Below are 15,277 nucleotides of genomic sequence, written 5' to 3' on the forward strand. Positions count from 1 at the left end.
CTCAAAGTAAAATTACTTTGAGTTACAATCTCTCCGAAAACAAATTACAACTAAAGTCTCCTTATTACTCCAAAATTTACAATCCTTAACATTTACAAATATCCCTTATTACTCCACAAAACATAAACTCCAAAATTAAAAAATCATGAGATTTCTTCAAAATACAATATGCATTATATTACAAAAAAAAAACTTTATGATCCAAGCTGACAGGCTTCACTCTGGCTTCTTCTGGCTTTACATTGACAGGCTAACAGGCTTCACTCTGGCTTCATAAACAATATTGGCTACAGTATCCCTCTTTATTTGAGTAGCTTCGCCCCTTAAGCCGATGTAATATATTTGGGTTGTTTCAGCTCCAAAATTTTCAGGAAAATGCAAAGTGAGACTTGCCACACCCTGAAATCGAGAATACTTTGTTTGATATTCAAGTTCTCCTTGAGTGTTTTCTGCTAATTCCCATTCCTGAACTGGTGCTATTTCTTGAGCATCTGAAAAATCAATGCCATCCTGACTTATGAACGCTTGCATTCTTGAAGGACTCGTTCCTCCAGTACCACCAATAACAGAAATACTTTTTATCTTTACATCAGACGTGAATGGTATAAAAACAATTAGCTCTGGATCACCATCATTGCTCTCCAAAAACTCAGATGAATTATCCAAACGTTGTTCCCAGCTTTTGAAAATAGACTTTACACTTCCTACCACAGATTCATTTAATGCAGAAACATGGGGCGTGTCAATGTGCTTGTAAAGAGACCATTCGGAGCTACAGTCGTGGTCAGTGAAGCGGTTATTTGAAATTGTGATCTGTGTAGATCCTCTCACAGTATCAATGCAATAATGGCAGAACCGACGACACCGCCATTGTGGACAACAATACAAGCAGAAACAACAATATCATGGCCGCTTCTGTATCCAGTCGCGACTTTCAGGCCAAACAGTGTTGAAGCAGAGCAGTAACAAAAATTCCAAAAAACAGGGGCAATTTTTGATAATACTAAAAAATGATTTTTAGATTTTAAAAATCTAAAATCAATGATAAAATTTATTTTCTTTTTTAAACAAAAACTGGACAATTTCCATACCAATCATTTGCCGGTCAATTGAATGGAGTTTTCCAGGACTTTGTTGAGCTGGAATATCCTCCTCACATCCACTGCATCATTACTGGAGCTCTGATACCACAATAATGGCAGAAGTGTCCTCAGACACATAATTTTATTAATCAGAAAAACAATTACATAATTGATTTGCAAGAGTTTACACCCGAACAACCAAACACTCTTGCAATGAGCTATTTATAAGCTCCATGTCCTAACTATCTCTAATTATGGATCACTTATTAAATAACAAGTGTCCATTTACATTAAATGCTATTCAAACCAACTAGCCAACTAATCTCCTAAAATAGAGCCTAAAATACGACACATTTGGAGAGTCATATCTTGTTACAACAATATACTAATTCTAATTGTCTCCATTAAATAATTAATCATTCTAGAATAATAATTATTAATTTAATTTCTTAAATTAATAATTATTTTATTTCAATTTTATAACCTATGATAATAAATTATTTTTGGATCATCTAACACCAGGCACAAACTGCCTCCTCAAGCTTGCTCCAAGAATCAGCTCCTCAATGCTGCTCCAAATGGCTGCCCAAGAAGCTCCTCACTCCAGCTACAATGCTCCTCCAAGACTCCTCACTCCTGCTCCAAAACAAGCTCAAGAACTGCTCACTAACTCTCAAAGAAGACTCTCACTCAAATGCATAAGACTGCTGTGAGTGAATGAGAGCACTTGGGTGTGTTAAATAGTGTTTGGGAGGGGGAAATGGACCCCAAAAATCATTTAGCATATTCATATAACTGTTTGGGGTCGAAACCAAACAAAAAACAATTAAAAAACCCATTAAAAAATTATATTTTTTGCTGTTTATGTGTGCCTGGGCCATTCCTTTGTGACTCGGTCGAGTCATAACAGAAACGATCGAGTTGGCTGAGTCACCCATGACTCGGCCGAGTCATGGGTGACTCGGCCAACTGGACCGTTTCCATGGCTGGGTCACTAATTTTGCTATTGAAACGGATCAACCAGGCCGTTTCGGTTTCGAAACGACTGTTTCTTAAAACAGTGGTCTTCACCTCAACTCTGATACCATGTTAATTTTATGGTATGTTCTATGCTTAGAGCAGTTTACTTATCTTTCTTATTATTATCCATAGATTAGCAATCACATGTACATACATAAAGTGCAGATAGAACATTAAACGATCAACAGAAAACAAGCCAGGACAAGAGACACAAGATGTGGCAGCTAGCCAGGGACAAACCCCAATATGGGGAAACCTTTTGATGAAATCTTCTTTTATCTTCAATAATTCAACAGAGAGAAATAGTACATAAATTTGATTTACATTAGCAGCAACAAACCCTAGATCAGCGGCATCAGCATCATCTGCATCAGCGGCATCATTATCATCGGCATTAGCCGGCATCATCATCATCGGCATCATCGACATCACCGCATTAGCATTATCGGCATCATCGGCTTCACCGACATCATTATCATCGGCATCACCGGCGTCATCGGCTTCATCGGCATCAAATTAGGATCTCTCCTCCTACTAAAACCCAAAGACAAGTAGAGAGGGGAAGAGATCCAAGTGTGTGTAGAAATGACTTGAAGTCCTCTTCTATTTATACTAAAATGTAGAGGTTGAATAGACATGACGTTTGGGCTTCTTGAGCCTACACAAGTTGTAGGTCGGCTTGATAATAATTCCATAATAAAAAAAAATTCATATCTCCATAAATACTTATTGGAATCGGATGATCTTTAGATCAATCCTACACCTCTCGACGAGAGGAATCTAATAAAAATATTATCAACCATGAATAAGATGACCACATGAAGTTTGGCCCTAGTTGCCAATTTTAACAGTCAGTGTTTGCATACTGCCATCAGTGATCAAAACTCCTCTTTTATATCATATTACGGTCCCATTCTGAATTTTTTGTCATTCCACATAGGTCCTCATTTAAAAATTTACTCACTGATGGTAGCCTTATGTCAAAAGCCCTACTCTCTTTCAAAAATAAATGTTTGTTGGCCCACCTTCACGTGTCTTACTGAGCATACATTGACCATAACGGCTCATTTCATCATGTTTTGTGTCAGTCAAGTCCACTTGGAGTTTTCTCATTCAAAGTCCCATTAGGTCACTAGGTTTCATTCTTTCAAGTCCAATAATACTCCATTTCACTTCATAAAGCCAACAAAAAAGCATGAGAGTGAGAAAAATAATATCCTTTTGTCTTTTGAAAAGGTTTGGTAAACATGTGACTATGTTTGCCCAAGTTCTAATTTTTATTCCAAGTATCAGTTCTATTTTAGAGTGTAATTTTATTTCAAAAAACATATGCAATATGTTTTCTAATTTATGTAATTTTATTTTCATTATATGTAATAAGTTACTGTTCCTAAAGCTGTCAACTCAAAGAACTATGTGCTAACTTCATCCAAGAAAATTCAAATGTGAAGAGTGCCAAAACTCTATGCATCATCAACCTGCAAAAAAGAAAATCAAAGAGTAAAGGGAAATTAGTAAGCATTTCAAAAAGGAGAAATGAAACATTAGAAAGGGGGTTTTAAAGCTAAAAGATCAAATTCATTTGAGTATAAAGGCCTTCCTAGCATCTAAATCAACTCCATTTGTCTCTTATAATTTCTTGAGCAAATCCCAAGAGACCATTTTTTACAATTCTGGATGAAAATCAGCAAAACAGAGCAGGCGCTACACGTTCTCCACAGGCGCTACGCACTTGCCCGACGCTACTCACTTGCCACGGGCGCTGCGCGCTTGCCAGAGGCACTATGCACTTGCCAGAGGCGCTGCGCGCTTGCCAGAGGCGCTACACACTTGCCATAGGCGTTGCGCGTTTGTCCAGGAGAACTAAAATCGCCTCCTCATCTCCACCAAAGTTGCATTCGACCTCCCATAAGTAATTAAACGTTGAAGATTACATGTTTTTTCCTGCTAAAATCATTCTCAAGGTGTTTTTAAGGTTTGTTGAAGACTTGGTGTTATTTTCACATCTAAACCCTAGTATCTCCCTAAAAACTACCCTTGCACTCTCAATTCCTAAATTTAACTCCCCTAAACCTTCATTCCCTTTCCTTAAACCCTTTTATCCCAAATACTCTCTAAACCTTTGTACCTAAACCCTAAGTCCTAGGTGTTACAACTACCTAGGCTCCCAAATCCCCTACACTGCAAACAATTTCCCCATCCCAAAAATCTATCATATTAATACCCCATATCCTCCTCCATTACATACATCCCTTCACCCATATCCCTCACATTTCCCTTCCCCATTCCCTATTCCCAAAAAACCGCATTCCAACAACCTTATACCTCCGTAGGGTTTGATATTAAAACACTATGGCAAAAGAGGAATATAAACCATATAGTGAGGAAGAAGAAACAGAGGTCAAGGAAACACACAAAGGAGGTAGGATACTCAAATTTGAGCCAGCAGATCTCAGGGAACTCTTAGCATCTCCTATGGTTGTGACATCCTTCAAATATTTAGGTTGTTATGATTTCTGTGAGCAAGTTCAGGTAGTCCAACACCATCCTATGTTGATTAAACTCTTCATATCCAAACTCCAAGGCAACCAAGTCACTTTACCAGGGGTCAATTTTACTTTATCTATTGCCATTATATCAACTGCCACATGAATCCCATATGTTGGGGAGAAATGTTTTAAACAAGGTGAGTTGGAGAGACATTATTATGAGTCTTTCATAAAACCAAGGTACAGAAATGAAATAAAGGGTTATTTTCCTTTTTCTCACCTACTAGACAAATATGCTCCCATGATGAAAATTATCATGAAATACTTTTCATGTGAAGGTAGATTTTCTAGGCTTTATTCCTATCACATCCAACTTTTAATGCATTTCACTAGGGTAAGAATGCTCAATATACCCTACTATCTATTCCGAAGCATTGATAAGATGGCCTACATTGTCCAGAAAAGGGAGTATGAACATAAAATGAAGAGTCTCTTTCATCATTCCCTCATTAAAATCATAGTCCTTTATCATCTCAAAGAGCTCAACATTGCATGGAGTACCTTCATAGCCAATCCCATATTTACTGATTCATCTACTTAGAATGTTCAAAGTATCCCTTCATCATCTCACCCTTCCACCTCCATTCCTCCATCTTAGCCCATAGATCATTCATCCTCATCTGATCAGTCACCCTCACCATCACCTCCATCATCACCATTTCATGAGCATATTCATTCACCTAACAGAGATGAAATCAGAGAGCAGGAGAAAATTGGACAGGTTGAGGTCATCAAGCCTAAAGGGGCTGATTTGGGCACTTTGACACACATTTATCAGAGAGGCCATAGGCAAGTGTTTTCCCCACAAATTGTGGGAGGGGCCTTGCCTTCTTCATCAACAAAGCAGGTACAGAAGGGCAAGGAAAAGATGATAGAGACAGAGATTCAACATGAGGAGGACCTCCATGAGACAGAGTAGGATTTTGACTTGGTTGACCTAGGTGAGCATGATGACAGTGAGAGCACAAGCATTGTCATCAAAGAAAAAGATGCACTCATCAGGGAGCTCTAGATCAACCTAGAGAGATCAAAATACATCATCTCATATTATGAGTAGGAGAATAAGCAACTTCAAGCCAAACATGATGTCATGGAGATTAAGATCATCAACACAAAGAGGGTAGCAATGAAAGCCAAGGCATTGCTAGATGAGGCCTATGACAGGTATGGTGAACCTGAAGAAGAGCAAGAACCTAGAAAAATACCTAGAACTAGAGGGCTGAAAAGAGCTCTAGAACTAGAGAAACAAAAGGAGGCTGAGCTTGCTAATGATCTTACATGGAATGAGCAATTTTCCATCATGATCAATGAGAACCGAGAGCATTGGGTTGTTAAGGCCAATCAACAACTAGAGAAGCTCCTAGACAAAGCTAACCAACAAAATGAAATTCAGAAGAAGATGGCCAAACACTATGCCAATTGAGAGAGGAATTCCAGGGCAAAACTCAAAGTTGCAAAGGCAAAAATTGAAGCCCTAAATCACCAAAAAGAGAAGGAGAAGCTTGACATACTTGAAGAGGCTTCATTCCAAGCCTAGCTAAATGTGTTAGGATATTCCGACACATAGGAAATAGTTAAGTATAACTTGGTCTAGTGTAGAGTTAGGTAAAGTGTGTTTATTTACTATGTACCTTTGTAACTTACAATCCGACGGTCACGATATGTTCTAGACATGAAGTGATCCGACGGTTCATTCTCTCTTCCGTATTACTGACACTTGATCCATGGCTTAACACTCAATTGGTCCATGATCTCTATTTAAAGAGCATGGAGGGTCATTTGTAGGGTAACCGTTCATGAGAGAAGCTTATGTAAATTTTCATTTTTTTATTAATAAATTGCCTGAAGTGGCCGCGTTGGCTTAGGCCGTGGACTGTTTCCCTCTTTGAGGGTTTTAACCACGTCAATAATACTGGTGCATTGATCTGTGATCTGTTTGTGAGAGGTATCCTTTGGTGTTCTGTTTGAGGAACTTACCCTGCAAATTCCTACATGGTATCAAAGTATTTTGAGGGCCGCATCCGTTGGTGATCCAAATCTGAAGCCCATACAACTGCATCCAACTGTCGTTTCCTAGATCTACTATTTCTGACTACTTTCGGGCTGAGAGGGCTACTCTATTGTGTTACGTGCATCTGTTCTAGTGAGGAACCCATTTCGTTTCATGCAAAAAGGTTTCTGGTAGCCTTAGCTACGTCATTTTAACGATTTGGACGTATACAATCTTTATTTGCAACTTTAACTATTCATCTCTCTATTTATTTCAGTTTATTTAGTGCTTTGTTTTTTAAAAAGTGAGTCACTTATAATTCTAAAGTTTCTTTATCTTTTATTTAAGTTACAATTTAGTGGGTAGCTCATAAAGTACCATTATAAAAGTGACTTTCACTTATTCATAAAAGTGAGTCACACACACACACACACATATATATATATATATATATATATATATATTTTAAGTGAGTTAATTATATTAAGTTTGGAAATGGGGGGGGCGGGTTTAAATATAACATTATCATTCATTTCTGCACATTCTCGTACTTTGTCAGCATCTTCAACAACTTTTCTTCAAAAAGCCATAACTTCTTCATCTGGAAGTCGTTTTCAGAGCCTTTTTTTTTTAATCAGCCTAATTTTTCGAGATCTTTCCATTGGAACACTTAGTTTCAACATTTACAGCTTCAGTTTCTGTTAAAATGGAAAGTCCTTGCCAAGTTATTCATGACAACACCAACTACTTCCAATGGTGGTCCTACATTGTGGATTTACTTAGAAGTAAAGTTCTTTACAAAATAGCCTCAGGCCAAGAAACCAAACCTCAAGATGAAGATAAGGCAGCCAAATGGGAAAATAGGCAAGATTAAGCACGGGGGTTGATTGGGATGTCTATTTCTCCAGAACTTAGATTCCATATCACATAACTTAATACTCCTAATGAAGCAATGAAACAATTCACTAAAGTTTTTGGAACTAAAAATGAAATTAGAGCCCATCAACTCGAAAATGAGTTGCTTACATTGGACTCCAATAATTTTTTTCCATTGAAGATTTTTTGTCCAAGTTCAAGACCCTTAGACTTCTATTGGAAGGTGTTAAGGTTAAGAAAGAAGATGGTAGCTTTATCTGTTCCATTCTTACTAAGTTGAGACTAGCCTATTCTGTGTTTGTTTCCACCTTCCATTCTACTAGAGAAGCCTTTATTTCTCAAGGACAAGACTATAAGTCCCCCTCTTTTGATGCCTTTTGTGATTTTTTAATAAGAGAACAAGAAAAGATCTTATATCTTGGTCTTCTTAATCTTGGAAACTCTTCTAAGAAAGCCATAGCTGCCCAGCAGGAACCAAATTCAAAGAATCATAAGAATCAGTATCCTAAAAAGAATGGTCCTAAACCAAACAAGGGTCCTAAGCAATTTCAGTCTCAAAATGAAAAATCATTTCAACAAAATGATAAGGCAAATAAAAACAAAGTGAAGAAGATTGATAGACATTGCCAATTTTGTAATTGAGATGACCACTTAGAATCCAAATGCTTTAAGAAGATGGAAGCCTTGGAAGTAGCAATGAAGAAGCATAACATTCATTTGGAGCACTCTTCAACTTCAACTTCATCTTCAGGAATAACACTTTCTGCATGTGGTTGTCAAGCATCTCGGTCTAGTTATGCACTACATGTATCTTCTTCTTCTCATTCTCATGAGTGGCTCATTGATTTTAGAGCTTCTTATCACATGGCTAAAAACAAAGCCATGTTTTCTTCTTTAAATGATTATAATGCCAAAAATATATATGTTGGTGATGATAGATCTCTTAGTGTTGTAGGGACTCGAACTGTTCATCTAGACAATGGTTAATTTAATGATGTATTATGTGTTCCAACCTTATCCTGCAAACTTCTATCTGTATATCAGATAACTCATTCAGGTGAAGGTAAAATCATTGAATTTTCACCTCACGACGTTGTAATTAAGTACCTAAGAGATCCTAGACAGATTTTAGCTACTGGCATTGCTGATGATTCTACAAGGTTGTATAAGTTTAACAACTTTGGGTCACCAAATCTTCCCTCAGTATTTGTTGCTCATAATGATAAAGTGAGCAAACTTTCGCATGAGTGATTTGGTCACTTAAACTATCGCATTCTTTAGAATCTATGTAAAGAAAATATGGTGACAGGTCTTCCAATGGTATCTTGCAGAGATGGTGTTTGTTCCGGATGTGTACTCAAAAAATATCATCGGGATAGTTTTGAAAATTGTGCCTCTTGGCACGCTATTGGCTTAGTGGGGCCTGACCCAGGTTTGGAAGTGATTTAGCCAAGCAAATCCCGGTACTACTGGCCCTTTCGGCAACAGTCCACGGAGTGCGGATTGAGGTCTCACCCGAAATAGTATGGGAGGGTGCTAGAACCAAGTTTCCACACCATGGGGATGTCTGATATGTGGTGACTGGTACGCGATTCAACCTTCGCGCTTACTGTGCTACGCGCACTAGCGAGCCCCTTGCGTCCTTTGCGCAGCTCTAGCCGCAGCGCGACCAGTGTTAATTACCCAAGTCTTCCTTACTTAGGTTCTGTTTGCTAATTACTTAGAGGGTTTTCATACATAAGCATTCATACCAATGTTTATCAAGTGTGCACATATAAATAAATAGATACCACTAACGCATAACATCAAAATACAGATCTACGAAATAGATGTACAATATGCCGAATCAAACTTATCTTTATTAATAATCCTTTTCAAGTTCAATTCAATACAGAATTGACTCCGCCATGCGCACTCAGCTGCAGGGGTCCGCGCACTCAGCTGTGGACTCTACTAGGCTTCTACGCATTTAGCTGTAGAGCCTCTTCCTACTGCTATGACCTAATACACTCTAGTTCCACTTCTATCCTCCAACCATGCCTTTGCATCTGTCTATTACTTGATTACTACTAACTATTTTTATACTTAGAGCCTCGCTATATTTATACAATCCCATGGTCCGCGGACCATGGTTAGGCCGACACAACTTTACATTATTTTACAATTCTTAGAGCGGACAACCCTATGACTCATCCTATACTTTCGCGCTCCGCGTTTGTACTTTGTGGAGTATTTATGTTACATTGACCAAAACTCGGCCTTCAAGCCCCAAAAACATGCTGTGGGGGGGGGGGGGGTCCGCTGCCCAACAGGCCCCCAACACAATCATCGTGACTCGTCCCAAGTCACTATGCGGTGATCCTGGCACGGAGCCCTTCCAACTGTGTCTGGGCTGCACAAAGGTCCACAGCGCACTGCTCTGCCGTCTGTTGGATCTACTCTATTCGCTTAGCTAAATGCTCACTGTTAGAGTCAAATCCCTATCTTAAAGCGTGCATCGCTTTCATCTGTGCAAGTTTTCCTTCAATGTCGGCCGTGATGAGGAAGGCCTCATCAATCCAAGGCTGGACGCGTGCTTTAAGTACTGCCTCTTTTTGGTGCACGACATCCACTTGTTCCTTCAATGCCTTCACTTGCTGTAGCTTCGCGAGCCTCTGGGTCAGGACCACTGTCTGCACTGTCCCGCGCACATTATCATATTGTATTTGAAGCTCTTACGTCTCTGGTTCCAAGTTCTGTATGGTGGGGTCCTCTTGTAGGGAAGTGAGGACCGCAAAGGATTCTTCCAACTACGCCTTTAACCGCAGTTCAACAATTTGAAGGTTGAGGTCTAGTTGTATCCTCGTTGCTTCCTCCTTTGCCTCGCGGAATCCACTAGTCAATTCGTGAATCCACACTCCTATTGGTAGGTCTGTTGCAATTTCTAGCTCTAGGGCGTAGTGACATGCTTCCTCTACTATTTGCTCCACTTGCTGATTCTGTGCCAACGCTTCATAATGTTGTAGGCTAAGCTGCTTGATGTTGATTTGCTGCTCACTGAGCATTTGCACTGCGCGTCCTTCTCTAGCACGGAGTTCTGTTGTTGCTCCATCTTGTAGCTAGTATAATATATCCTGCGGAAGGGCAGCCAAGTTTAGGCCAAGTCTCTTGATCCGGCCTACAACAGCTCTGTCCTCCGCGCTGTCTGATGTCAGTGCTCCTTCTGGTAGTGCGACGGTGTTAGTCATTTTGGCTCGCAGCAACTGCTCCGTTGCTGATGCACCTGTGGTACCATAGATGGCTACCGTTCCTTCCTTCCTGTGGGGGTCGCACCTGAAGTTGCTGCAGCTGTGCCTTGAGGGCCCCCAACACATTATGCTGCTCCGTCGTTGCTTCCTGGAGCCCTTCCCTCATGACCTCGCAAACTGTGTCGCCGATGTCGTATAGGTCACCCTCTGTCAATGTAATAGGTTCACCATCCAGTTTGGAGGCCTTGGTCTTCTTTTGTGGCCTAGTTCGTTCCATACAGTGTAGTCATTTCAGTTGTGTAGATGTCGTGCTTGGGTTTGCGCCTTCCGTCATGTCTTTTGTCCCTTGTCCTGTGGTCAAGTCCGGGCCTCTTTCCTCTTGCGTTGTGGTGGCCCTGGTTGCTGGTGGTGCTGCTGCTTTTTCGGCGGCCTTGGTCTGCTCTGCGGCAGCCTTCGCTGTCTCGTGAGAAGCCCTTACTTCCTCGGCCAACTGCTCGTTGCGCTTCTGTTGTGCCAACAACTTGGTGGCATGCTTCTGTTTTTGTATCATTGTCTCATCACGTGCTGCAAGATCTGGGGCGCGCCACTCTGGTGGCCATGAGTCGAGCACAACAAAAACGACATCATCAATCGCGATGAAAGGGATTTTGGTCCAGTTCTGCTCCGGATCCTTTCGCGCCTTGATATACTCATTATGCATATCTACCTTAAAGTCTGCAAAGCTTCGCAGACTGTCATACACCATGGGGGATAGGCGCGGCCTTTTGTTGATCCACATCCGGAAGCTTGCTTCCATGAGTATCCAAAAGATCTTGGTCTCACAGATTTGCATGCCATCCTTTGTTGCCCAGAGTGACACGTATTTTGCCGCCTCTGGCAAGTCCTATTCAAGAAGAGGAAACTGACTGTCCTCAGGCAATTCCCCTACAATCAACAAGATGGATAAGAGAAACCACGCGTAGTGGAAGGTCTTACCCTGCTCATGGGCCTCCTTGTAGTTTGTTAGAAACTCTTCACAGAGGAACTGCGCCTAGTTGAACTGTACCCCCTCTGCGCTTGTTCGGCCACCGCGATGACCGACACTGGTACCTCGTTTTCACGACATTTTCTCATCACCTTCCCAGGTAGCAACTGGGTGGCTACGCGCACCCCTTTGTCTTGAATTCTATTAATTATGTAGCCTCTCTGCTTCTTTTCCAACTTGTATTTCTTCTTCATGGCCTCTGCGAGCTCCAAATCTCTGCTTTTTCAAGCTATTTCTGCGGGGTCCCTTCCCATACAGGGACGCCGAGAAATCCTGTGAATAAGCTCCGCCGTGATAGGAATAGGCTCCTCCAGCCACAAGTACCCATCATGCACCAAGAAAAGCAGTTGACTGATGACAAAGATCGTGATTGGTGCTCGGTGAAAGTGTGGAATCCACAATAGGTGGAGTAGATCTTCTCCACACCGCGCAGCCATTTCTGCAGCTCTAGCACTATAACTGACCCTTCCTTGCTCTATTTCATGAATTGGCTAGTCTACAAGTGTGGGAAATTTTCACTGTCCACGAGGTCCCAATCTTCAAATTTCATTGTGGGCACGTGGCCCAGAACCGATCCTTCAAACATAATTCCATTTGGGAGGAGCGGGGTTTGGACTGCGCTCTTAATGACATCCAAATATTTGGGTAATTTTACTCTCCCTTTTCGTGGAGGGACATATTTGGGAAGTTTTGCTACAGCGTGCACTAGCTAAATGTCTTCCTCCATTTCTTCATCCGCCTCGATCTCTTCTACGAATGCCTGGAGATCCTCCTCATCATCTATCTCCAGATTAACAGTCTTGCCCTTGTCTTCCATAGACAATTTACCGAACCACGGATTTCGCGGAGACATACGGACTGGTCCTGCTGGTTATGGATCCTTTTTGGGCCTCGACGTCCGGGGCGATTTAGGAATTTCTAGTGCATCCGCCACTAACGACGTAGGGCTGTGTGCGGCTCCCTCGGTGGTTGACATCATTCTATTAAGGAAATCCTGTGTCTCCTTCGGCAATGTCTCAAACACTGAACTTGCTCCCAAAGCCTCCAAACTCATCAGGTCCATACCTAATTGATAGTGCAACAACGCCAAGGGTTGTTACGTGGAGAGCCACTTGTGATTTATAGGCCTTTTTGAATTCAAATTTGACTGTTCCCACCTCATTCAGCTCATTAATGCGAGATTGGTGGCATATCGTCCCAAATCTAGTTATGACTTTGTGTCTTAATTTCCCGCCGCCCGCTCCTCGTTGCCTTAAATTGGACATCTTGTCATGACCAGTGACACCAATGGTCACCTCCCAGCCTACCCGTGCGGCAGCGCAGCCCCCTGTTCGCGGGCGCGACCCCTGTGACATACTGATCCTGCACGCAACCTCCTTGTCGCGCAGCTCCCCTATAGACTCTTTTATAGTCCCGCACTCTCTTTCATCTGCTTGGAGTGCTGAGACTATGCTCCCTATGGATAGTCAGGTGGTCGCACCCCCTGTGCGAGGCTTTAATTCACCTTCCAGCCTAGTCCGCAGGCCCTCCTCAGTTACCCTCGCGACAGTGAGTGCCTCGCGTTCTTCCTTATGCGGCGTGCTCTCTTGGTTACTTTTTTTGATAAGGTGTAGTCGCAACCATGGTAGCAGCGCCACAAATTCTTGGCGATAATCTTCTAATGCAGTGGTATGGCAGCCCATATCTTGTCCTATCATTCTATCGACGCAACCTGCTTCTACAGTTTTGGTTTCTAGTTTCTTGATTTACATGTCCATTAGCATGCTTTTCTGCCTCAGTTGTACCCGATCTTCTTCGAGTTCGCGAAGCTTAAGGTTCGCTTACCGAATGGCTTTCTGAATCTACATATATTCGTCCTCACGCGGCTGCATAATTCCTTCGTCCTGGTCCTTGCGTACTGTCCCAATTGTGGGAGCTATTGCGTGAAGATTCCTTTCCCCAAAACTATGGCCCCGACTCTGCTCATCAGCTCCAGAATCATTTCCGCACTTAGGTTTTTGTACATGGTCCTATAGACCCATTGGACTGCTAGTACGTGCAGGTCCCAATCGGTTCAGCTCGCCTGGTGGACCCTGTTCAGTATTCCACATACCTTCTTGAATGCTTCTACTTGGAACATTTGTGGTGCGCGTCGCTTTTCCTACTCCCGCGTCTTGTTCTGATTTTCGATCCTTAGTTTGGGGGGTGTTTGTGTGGACTGCAAAACACATGTCAGTACCCATCCACACAGGTGGGTGCGCATGCTGCTTCGTCCTGGCTACCCGACTCTCGTTCAAAACTGGGGGCTTCCAAACCGTAGGCGCATCATCCTTCTACATCCACGCTAGTCCTCAAAATTTCCTTGATGTGTACCCCACCATTGTGCGGGTGTTGCACGCATTTCCCACTTCAACGCATTGAAACGCTACTGTTCTGGTACTGTGCTTTCAAATTTTCTAAAGAATTCATCCAATGCTATCAGTCCATCATATGTCAACAACTCTCGTGCCTCTATTGTCACACAACGCAGTGATCTAACCATCATGTTGCAATTCAGCGTTGTCACTTCGTGCAACCGATTCTGCTAGCGCTCTACTTCTTTGTCCAAATCCGAAGTGCAAGAGCTTTCATGTTCCCATGAGATTCTCCCATCTGCAGTCAGATTCACCCGATCCTGGTCTCACGTAGCTATTTTGTAAATACAATCCAGCTCATTGTCGCTTTCATCGTCACGCACTGGTTCAGTGTAGCACGCTCTTTCGGCTGGGTTTAGCGGGACTACTACGCGTAGCGACTTTTTCTCGAATATCATCTTCCGCTTTTTCAGGTTGATGACTCTATTCATATCAGTGGCCCAGTCTATTCCTAACAACACGGGATAGGGATTGCTATCATCGACAGTCTCTATCACTTCAAAATATGTCTGTGTGCTCGCGCCTTCAATATCAACTATTACCCCTTACAACCTCCCCATGGGCAATATCCTCTGTTGGTTTTCCATTCGTAATTGAATAGGGGACCACTGTAACGCGGGCCTGCCCATGTGTTCCCATGTTTTCTTTGGTAACACATTCACGTCTGAACCCAGATCTAGGATTACCTGATCCATTTCATACTCACCAATATGTGTAGTCAATCTCATTTCCCTTCCAGTGCGTAAGGCATGCTTTCCCAATTTCCGGATGATGCGCGGTTCTCCTGATCCTGCGCACCTAGTGATAAGCTCTTGTAGTCCCTTAACTTCCTTGTTGTCACACAACAGTTTCATGCATGTCTCCAGAAAGTTAGTAAACATAGAAGGATCCATCCCTGGTTTTGGTTGATCCTTACTACCTGAAGTGGAGGCCTCTGCAAAGCTCTTCGTAGCTTCCATTAACGTCTCCTTTGCACATTCTAAGTCAAAATCAGGTTCCTTTGCAGGAGCCTTGCGAACCCATGTATATTCCTCGAGCTGCTTCCCCTTATCCTCCCCCATGGTCGCACCACTTTTGAGCATCATGTTCACATTCGGGTCTTCTTCGCGCAGTTTA

The 15,277-nt window shown here is 42.1% G+C and overlaps 1 pseudogene; it reads right to left on the reverse strand.

Moving 5' to 3' along the window:
- Positions 1 to 237: 237 nt before the first annotated feature.
- Positions 238 to 11,021, reverse strand: LOC149256564 (uncharacterized; annotated as a pseudogene).
- Positions 11,022 to 15,277: the final 4,256 nt, after the last annotated feature.

Source organism: Pinus tabuliformis, chromosome 7 (genome assembly GCF_031772625.1).
Source record: "Pinus tabuliformis cultivar Carrire ecotype Pingquan chromosome 7, CPIR1, whole genome shotgun sequence".
NCBI classification, from domain to species: Eukaryota; Viridiplantae; Streptophyta; class Pinopsida; order Pinales; family Pinaceae; genus Pinus; species Pinus tabuliformis.